Source organism: Nothobranchius furzeri, chromosome 1, assembly GCF_043380555.1.
Source record: "Nothobranchius furzeri strain GRZ-AD chromosome 1, NfurGRZ-RIMD1, whole genome shotgun sequence".
NCBI classification, from domain to species: Eukaryota; Metazoa; Chordata; class Actinopteri; order Cyprinodontiformes; family Nothobranchiidae; genus Nothobranchius; species Nothobranchius furzeri.
The window spans coordinates 107,650,170-107,660,350 of NC_091741.1; positions in this window are offsets into that span (position 1 = coordinate 107,650,170).

Here is a 10,181-nt window from a genome sequence, read left to right on the forward strand (position 1 = left end):
CTGCTGCTAACCACTAAAACATTCTCTCTCTCCTGATAATAACTATTTGCTTTCCTTGACGTTGGATGTGCTACTGCTAGTTTCTCCGTTTAATAATAGATTCACTAGGATAAATACAATAAAACGTCTCTTTCACCAAATAGAATATTTACTAAGACATCACAATATAACTATAGACACATCACTTGTCTTTGTGTGTGTGTGTGCGTGTGTGCGTGCGTGCGTGCGTGTGTGTGTGTGTGTGTGTGTGTGTGTGTGTGTGTGTGTGTGTGTGTGTGTGTGTGTGTGTGTGTGTGTGTGTGTGTGTGTGTGTGTGTGTGTCTGCTCTGTCTTCTCGATCCCCAGTGAGTCGTGGTGGATGGCTGCTTATACTGAGCTGGGATTCTCTGGAGGTTTCTTCCTGTTAAAAGGGAGTTTTCCTCTCCACTGTCGCTTTATGCTTGCTTAGTATGAGGTTTGCTGTATAGTCACTGACACTAGTCAGTGACTTGATGCAATTTGCTGGGTTCTTTATATAGGAAAAATTATTTCTGATTGGCTTAATGAACTGACCTAAATTGGAATGTTTATTATGTGAAGTGCCTTGAGACGACTCTTGTCGTGATTTGGCGCTATATAAATAAACTTGAATTGAATTGTTGAACGTGCCCAAGTCCATACTTATGAGAGCGCCATGTGAGCACCTGTGTGTGTACCCGCACTTGTATATGTAAGGTTTCTCTATAGGAGCGTCCAATAGAGAGTGTGAGGGACCACAGATCTGCCCAGGGAGCCGCAAACACTTAGGCAGACCAAGGCACCACACTCCACACCTAGTGTGGCAGGGGGAGGGGACACAAAGCTGTACAGTATAGCATCAAAAGGAGTCACAGGAGAGGGGAGGACTCAAAAGCCCCACATGACATTTACAGTCATACACAGACACAGTCACACACTCCCTCCCTCATGCTCACACATACACATACAACCTAAGACTTACGAAAATGCACACCAGACACCCACTTATGCCCCCCATACACACCCTATTCACTCTGGTCCCATTACTGCTGCACAAAGGGTACAACCATCACCGGCTCCCAGAGTTCGACTCTTTCTGCTGGGGTGCTGATGAGCAGGCTCCCCCACACAATGATGAGCAAAGCGACCCACCACCCCAGACCCTAGCCAGACGGCCAGATTCCCCTCCTAGCCTCCAGCCCCAGGAAGCCAAGCGACAACAGAGGTGTGCTAAGACCCCTAGTCTCCCTCCGCCTGCTCCAATATAGTGTTAGTGCATGTTGATGAGGTGTATTCCATGGCTGTGGTGAGCGGGCAGTGCAGGCATCGTCTGGCCTACACCAGCTGATGCCATCAGACCACCCCACTTGCACCCACAGCCCTCTGTGTCTAAGTGGGCACGGGCACTCGGGATGAGGCTGAACGATCCCCTTGCCAAATGCCGTTGAATGTGCTCACTCCCAAGGCCCTAAGTGTGTGTTTGCATGGAATGTCGTTGGTGGATGTTTAATGTGCAATTAAATTTGGGGGGCAGGCTGCCACAGGAATGCGGAAATGGGGTCCATACCCACACCCCCTGACCTGTCCACCCCCCAAGGTCCTATGTGCACGTTTGCGTGATGATGTGAGGGAGCAGGAGGAGAAAAATGTGTGGGGATGGGGAGGAATGCCTGGTTGGCCTAAGCCCTCCAGGGAGCCAGCTCCCCCACTGGTCCCAATAGGCACCTCTGTTGCCAAAATGCCACCCAGGGCATGAAGACCCCAGCCCATCTTACCAGGGCCCAAAGCAGCAGCATTGCAGAGCCCCACGGACTCCGAGGGCACCAACCCAGCCCTACCCCAGCAGAATACCTACTCCCATCCCTGCATTTGCACAACTTCCAGAATATATGACATAGGACATCCAGGCGCTGTTCTGGTTTCAGTCTTATCTGCGTGACAGAAAACAGTGTGTGTCCTTGTTTGGCAATAAATCCTCCTACATTAGTTGTCCAGTTGAAGTCCCCCAAGGCAGTATTCTGGGGCCAATTTTGTTTAGCATTTTTATTAATGATCTTCCTGAAGTATGCTCAAAAGTAAATATTCAAATGTATGCAGATGTTGCTGTTATTTTTATTGATGCTAAAAGTCCTCAGGAAGCCTCCCAATTGTTGACTGAAACCATGGCCCAGGTACAAAAATGGGTCAAGAGATCCCACTTAAAGCTGAACATAAAGAAAACAGTTTGCATGTTTTTCACCCAAAAAAACAATTGAACTAAAAAAAAAAATCAAACATCTTTCTTGACGGAGTAGAACTTGACATTGTTGAAGAATTCAAATATCTTGGGTTAACTTTGGACCCAACCTTAACTTTTAAGAATCACATTAAACAACAACAAAATAAAACCCTGTCAATTTTAATGTACAAATTTTTAAACAAGTTAGACCTTCTTTGTCGCTGTATGCTGCTAAGTTATCTTTACATTCTTTGATTTTGTCTCGCATGGAATACTGTATAAACTCCTGGCCACTTACTGCTGGTGCAACACTCAATACATACATACATACATACATACATACATACAATTCCTTTTAAAAAACCATAAAAATCCTTGATAAAAATCATTTAGTTTCCACCACTGCTTTATTTTAGATAAATACAGACTTATTAATTTTAGTAACTTTGTTACCTTCAAGAATGCTTGCCTGGTTTTTAAGGTTTTACATGGACTTGCCCCTTTCCCCCTGACATATTTTATTAAATCACGGTCTACCAGTGGAATTTCGACCAGGGCTACAGATAGAGGAGACTGTGAGGTGCCTTACAGGCACACTGCTTTTGGCAAGACTACACTAACCGTTAAGGGGACTAAATATTGGAATAGTCTACCACTTAGCATAAGAGACTTACAATCATACAGTTCCTTCAAATTCAAACTTAAACAATGGTTGAAGGAAAACCAAACCTGTATCCATCAGTAATTTGTCCTCACAATGGTGTTTTGTGTGTTTTCCTAGTTTTAAATATAAAACTTTACTTTCTTTTATTGCTTTTATTACCTGCCTAGGGACTGCAGATGTAAATTAGCACTAGTGCTACAATCTGGTTTATTTACTGATGCAATTTATTGTTGAAGTTCATTAATATGTGCTGTCCCTATTAGATGAATAAAGAAATAAAATTAAATGAAAGGTAAGGCTGGGTCCTCCCCCTTCTGGACACCCCCCTCCCCGTGATGGGACAGCAGAGGAGCCAAGGTTTACCTGAGGCCCCTGAGCCTGGGCCAGGCGCTGCCGCCTTCTTCCCGGCAGCATACATGTCAGGACCCGACCCCCAAGGCCCTGCCCAGACCTTCTCAGGGGCAATGCAGCTACCCGGCAGCAAGCCATGGGTTTAGTCTGTATCTAATTCTAAATGAAGTCAGACATTATGAAATAAAATTTTTCATATCTATAAAAATGGTGCAATAAGAAATCTCATCACTACAAACCTGAAAAAAAGAATAAACCACAAATGTAATGATTGTATAAAAAAGGAAATAAACCTAAGGTGTGAATAGGAGGTTAAAAGGACAGTAATAAACAATGTACATTGTTATATGATTAATAGCAATATATCTTCACAAAAATCTGCACAATGACCCCTCCAGTGTGGCTCACAGCCAGTCCTCACCATGAACACTGTAGTTAGAAAGTCACTGGCTGTGCTTTGTTCTGCTATGTGGGCAGTGTCAGAAGACACACTGGGGTGTGTGTGTGTGTGTGTGTGTGTGTGTGTGATTAGGTGTTTGTCTATGTCTTAAAGTGTTATAAGCCTTTGAATATGTAGTTCTCCTAATCCAGAACCAGCTACTGAAGGACCAGGACTGACCAAGACAAAGTCAAGCTGAGATTTAGATTAGGCTCCTGTGTAGGACAGTCAACTCCACACATGTGGTTATGTACTTAACCAAAAAAGGTGAAATAACTGAAAACTGGTTTTATATTCAATTTTCTTCAAAATAGCCACTCTTTATATCTCCACACGTGTTCATTCATAGTTTTGATGCCTTCAGTGAAAATCTCCTGAAAAAAATGGTCCTGAAAATAAAGATGCATTGAATGAGAAGGTGTGGCCTGTACTGTATGTATTAATAGATTTGACAGTACATGACTAACTCCAGAACTATATAGCTGTTCTGCTTTCCTCTGCTCTGCACAAATCCTGTGTTTTGGCTAAGAGGGAAGAAATAAGGCAGCTGGGTGTCGTTGAAACTTTCTGACATTCTCAGTTGCTTTCAACACAAATAACCAGCCTGAGTTGCTCTGCCTTTCACAGTAACTTTGTAATTATGCTTTTATGCAGATTTGTGCTCATCAAGCAGTTGGGACTTGCTTGTGCAAAACAATTACCAGTTGCTGCCCATTTTTTGTCTCTTATCAGTGGAAAGCTCCTGTCTCCTGGTGATAAAATACACACTTTGGTTCTCTCATGTTTACTTTGCCCTCTTTCTTTCATTTATTCGTCTTCACATCATTGGCCTGCTTCTATTTCGTTATCTCTTCTTTTGCTACATTTCTTAGCTGAGCATTTGTTTAATTTCTCCCTTTAATCTACTCTTTCCCGATCACAGTTTAGTATTTCATTGTGTTTATAGTTCCATCAAAGATCAGAACAGTTACACACAATTTCTTCAGCACATTATCAATAGAAACTTTCTATATAAAAGTCAATGTGGTTATTAAATTAGCCAGTACATGTTAATACCCCTTTACATGCACAGAAACGATGTTATGAATCCAGTTTATTTTTAAAAGCACCTGTGCGCTCTAAACGTGTGACATTTTGCTCGTCCCTCGTGACGGTATTGAACTGTGCCAGAACCACTCACGCAGCTCATGTGCCAACTCATCGGCACACGTTCTTTTTTCTTTTCACACTTTTCTCCACACATAATGGCAAGGACTGTCAAGGTAAGTGTGTTTGCTGCATTCGTATAACCTCAGTTTACTTCCTACATTCCATTCATTATACTTCCAACCCCCAAACTCCTGCATGCTCTTCTACAACTATGGCAAGCCTAGAGGACAACAGACATCAATAACAGCACAGCCAGTCTCGGGAAAGTTCAATTAAAAAACGAGCTAGTTCAAAGTTCAGTTCATACTTTGTAAAACAAATTACCGTAAATCCTCTAATACAGGCCGGTATTCAATTAAAGACCGGGTCTCCAATTTTGGCCGGTGTCGGTGTCAGCAGAGGTAAATAATGGCCGGTCTCTTATTGTGGCCGGATGGAATGTGGTAACAAGCAAGTACGAGTGTCCCAGTGGCAAGGTTATAGTCCACAAATCAACCAGCAGGTGGCAGTAGGGGTTCACGCAGACCTTTATTAGGCTTTTTCTTCAACGTAACGCTACAGACACGATCCTCTATCATGCTCCTACCACACAGAGTCACGGTGTCAGTTAACCATGCTAATTCAACCCCTCCACAGAACACACATCACCTTCCCTGTGGCTTACATAACACTCACACAACACGCAAATCAGCACATAGGAACTAGCAGAACGATAGGAAACACATATAACACAATACCCAGAATGCACCTGGCTTACAACCCCAGCCAGGTCATTACACTATCAAGTTCAAAGAGAACGTGCTGATTATGCTGCAGAACACTCTGGAGAGCAGCAGTAGGGGGTGTATGAACTACAGTGATCCCTCGTTTATCGCGGTAGATGCGTTCCAGACCTGGCCGCGATAGGTGAAAATCCGCGAAATAGGGACTCCCAGCATGCCCCTCGCGGGGATTCCCTCCACGTCGCACCTACGTCACAAACCGCGGCTATAAACGGAAGTCGCCTTTCCAGCTCACCACTCAGTCATCGTTTCTTCAGATTCATGATCAGAGTTTCCAACCTACCAATCAATCCAACGAACTATCAGCTCATAGTAAGTTATCTTACTTACTTCTGGAAAGCCCGGCATTTCCGTGTCACTTCGTTGACGCTCGAACGCTCGGGGGTTTCCTAGAGCAGCCGGCGTTTCACCGACGCTATCACTTCCGCGTCTGTGAAACCACGCTCCCTATTGAATTATTGTATTATCACATTCTCTGTGATCAGCAACGCGCTGTGCCAGACCGTAGGTACTGACACGCGATCGTTCATGTCGGTTCATTTCCTTTAATGTTTTCTGTCTTTTATTTGCGCCTGATGCGTTTCGCTGCATGCTGTGGAGCGGGGCGCTGCGCGCATCACCTTGTCCTCCGACGCACTGATCACTAATACGGCCGCCAAACAGCGAGCGCTCCGCTGTTTTTGCGGTTGGTAGATCTTTTAGAACTGCAGTTCAAAGGTAACTCATGAGGTGAATATATATGAACCCAGGCAGCAGTTTTTCTTTAGGATTGAGAGGAGATGCAGGAAGATAATAAACAGACAGGACAGAAAAATAGTCAAATAAAAACAAGTTAGTTTTTGTACCTGCTGTTGAAACAAACAGACACCACTGAAGGTCATCAGAAGTGAGGAACAGAAAATGAAATAATTATTTTAATGTTTAGAGCAGCAGGAACTCCGAGAGGCTGCAGGCGCATCAGTGAGTTTGCGGTTGCTGCGCAGGGGGAGGGGGGAGAGGGCTGAAGCAGGAACTACCGTTGTTAAAAGAAATGCGTTTAACTTTGAAAATGTGGGTGCAATTTTAATTGTCAAAAACTCCAGCGAACCATTAGTTCATTTTGCTCAAATAGAAATAGAGGCCTGCCTCTAATACTGGCCCTCCTTCCAATAAAGGCCTGGAGCTTGATGAGCTTTAGTCAAATACAGGCCCGGGCCTGTATTAGAGGATTTACGGTAGTTTGTTTCTTAGTTCATAATAATAAAAAAAACTGATCAAAGTTCACTGTTCCAAAAACAAACTAGTTCATAGTTGTTTTTTCTAATATATATTATATATATATATATATATATATATTATATATTATATATATATATATTATATATATATATATTATATATATATTATTTTTATATATATATATATATATATATATATATATATATATATATATATATATATATATATATATATATATATATATATATATATATGTATAACTACAGTTGGCCCCCGTTCAGTTCACACTCATACCCAGCTGCAGTTTTTACCCTGCAGTATATTCTCAATAACATGAGGAAAACATTATTTGAACAGTTTTTTATGAGTAAATATTAAACAATCTCAGGTAGCAGGCTGAGGCAAGTGGTAGCAAACTCAAAGTGCAACATTAAAAGTGCAAAACATAAAAAAAATTACAATCTTTCAGTTAAGTTCCTTTTTAATTTTTCTGAATGAACTTTGATTCCTAAACACAGCATAGACGTAGAAGAGTAGACGCCACATCAACCGCCACTGCCTATGTTTGGCTGCATTTGCGGGTTCTACTTTTTATAAACTCTATGGCTAACAGGATGTTTTAGCTAGGCTGTAGCTCCGGATAAGCTCCGTGGAGATAGAACGGCGAAAGAACGCGTTCATAAACCCATTCACGCATGCCAGGACAAACGCACTCACTTTTTTGTTCGTCAGGCAAAATACGGACGAGTTCAGTTCACGTAAAAACGAACAAATTCACAATGATCGTTCAATGAAAGCATTTGGGCACAGCACAGCAGTATCTTTCCTTCTGGGATTTCTAGATTTAAAGTTCAAAAGTGTTTCATAAAAATGACCAGTTTTAGCATTTATTTTGGTCCCAAAGGTTGCTACCACACAAACAGTGTTAGCAGTCAGGTTGTATCCGAGTATTGGGTTGTAGCTACAGTGTGAAAACATGATTCACGAGTTGTGCCTAGCAAAGATGTGCAATTTGAGATGGAGCTGAATAACAACTGCAAAAGTCACACGGTGTACGCCTGGCTTAACACTTTTATTGGGAATAATGTTTTACTGCACTGAATTTAGCTGCTGGCAGGGTTTGAAGTAAGGGGAAGCTATGGGGAGCCCGGCTCCCCGGAAGCCCTCAACTGAAACACCCAGCAGGAGCATGATAAAGATCCAGTTTCAACTCCTCCAGTTCTCAGAGGTGATCTGCGATGCTGTTCTCTTTTTCTTCTTCATATGTGAGTTTTATGTTGTTTGTGTCGTCGATACGGTTTCGATGTTTTGTTAACGTGTCTGTTTGTTCTTTAGGGATTACTTCTAATATGTCCTCTATGTATCTTTTCCATGTCAGCCAACGGTATACAAAAATCTAATTACTACAGTGTGTTGAATAAGAAGATGATTATGAACCAAAACACAGAACGAACATTCAGAAGAGTTCCAGAAGAAACTGTCCCTCATCGATAGAAGAGACCACTTCTTTTGCTTTGATGGACACTGTTTCCTCAGCGATGACAGCAAATAGATTTTTTGTTAATCGCATAGCCTCCGCAGGAAGTGACAGATCCTCCAGGCGACTGACGAAGATGACCTTCAGTTCTGCGACTAAGCCAGTCATTTCTGCTGTGACTTTCGGAGGAGAGGTGGCTTTACGGAGCGTGGGAAAATGCAGCATTCTTTCCCCAGTCAAGTCGGTTGCGAACATGTTTAGTTTTGCCTGAAAGGCTCTCGTTTGCTCACTGTCTTGTCTCTCCCCTGTAGTCCCAGATTTAACTGGTTTAAGTGCTTGAATAAGTCAGTCAGAAAACACACATCTGACATACAACTGCTGTCCGTCATGCGGTTCAGGTGTGACCCTGCTTTTTTTTGTTTGTTTTCACAAAAAAACATTTCTATCTCCACCCTAAGCTCCCAGAAACGCTCCAGAGAGTTACCTTTGGAGAGCCACCTCACATCGTTGTGCTGCAGCAGGTTGTGGTGCTCTGCAGAGACATCAGACAGCAGCTGCCGAAAGAGACGGTGTTGAAGGCTGGGCGTTGCACGAATGAAGTTTATTGTGGCCATGACGTTGTCCATTACAGTTACGTTACAGCACACAACACTGCCTGGTGTACAATCCAGTGCAAGGATTTCATCCCCGGTGCAACAGCTGACTAGCACGCTGCGAGTCCATTTATTCTTGCAGCCATAGATGGAGCTCCATCAGTAACAAGCAAGCACACGCACGTCATGTCCAGACTATTGTCTTGAAAGTTTAGATTTTATCAAAGAGGACTTCACCTGTTGTGAGCCCTTTTCATGGTAGCAGGCAGAGGCTCCTCTCGAAAACGTGCACAATCAGAATCAAAGAAGTGCGCGTGCACATACACACACAACTGGGCTGTGTCGCTTCTGTCTGTGGACTCATCTACAGCAATAGACGTAACGGGAGCCTTGTTAAGGTCTTTGATCAGTGAGTCAAACAAATCCATTGCTAATATTTCAACTGGCTGCATGTTTGATGTATCTGACAACGGCACGCTCTTCACTGCAGCAGTCATGCTTGTTTTAGTTTTCTCATCACTGATCACCTCGTCCAGAACAGCTAACATACATTCTTTAACAGTTTCAGAGGCAGTGAAGGGCCGTTTCTTCTTTGCTAAAATCAATGACACGCGTAGGGAGGCTGCAGGTGCTTTTTCTTGTGCAGTACATGCCCTTACTATTGTACAAGAGTTGTATGATGCCAGCATAGGGTGACCATACGTCCTCTGTCCCCCGGACATGTCCACTTTTCACTCTATGTCTGGGGCGTCCGGGGGGTGGGGGTGGTGGTGGGGGGGGTTCCTACATTGATCAAAATGTCCGGTTTTTCATCCAGGAACAGGGATCAAGTTGTGGGGGCTAGATGTGTTTCAGGGAAAGATCCAGCTTCTGCCTATATTACAATATTTATGGACACTCAGCATGGCAGGATTCTGTTGAGCGGGGAGGACGCGGAGTGCTGATCTTTGGTGCGCCTGCTGCGTCCGGCGCACGATACATTCTCAAGGTGGCACAGCAAAACATTATTATTAACACATGATCATTCATATCTGTTCATATCCTCTGGTACTCTGTCTTTTAATCGTTCCTGACGCGCTCCGCTCATCGTGTGCTGCAGTGATTTCACCTCACTGACACAGCATTGAAAGGCGCACTCCGCTTTGCGGTCAGGAGATCCCTTTGATCTGCTCAAAAGTAACTGATGAGGTGAAAAAGTAAGAATCCAGGCAGCAGTTTTTCTGGAGAGTTTAGAGGAGATGCAGGAAGATGAGAGACAGACAGGACAGGAAAATAGTTAAATAAAAACAAGAA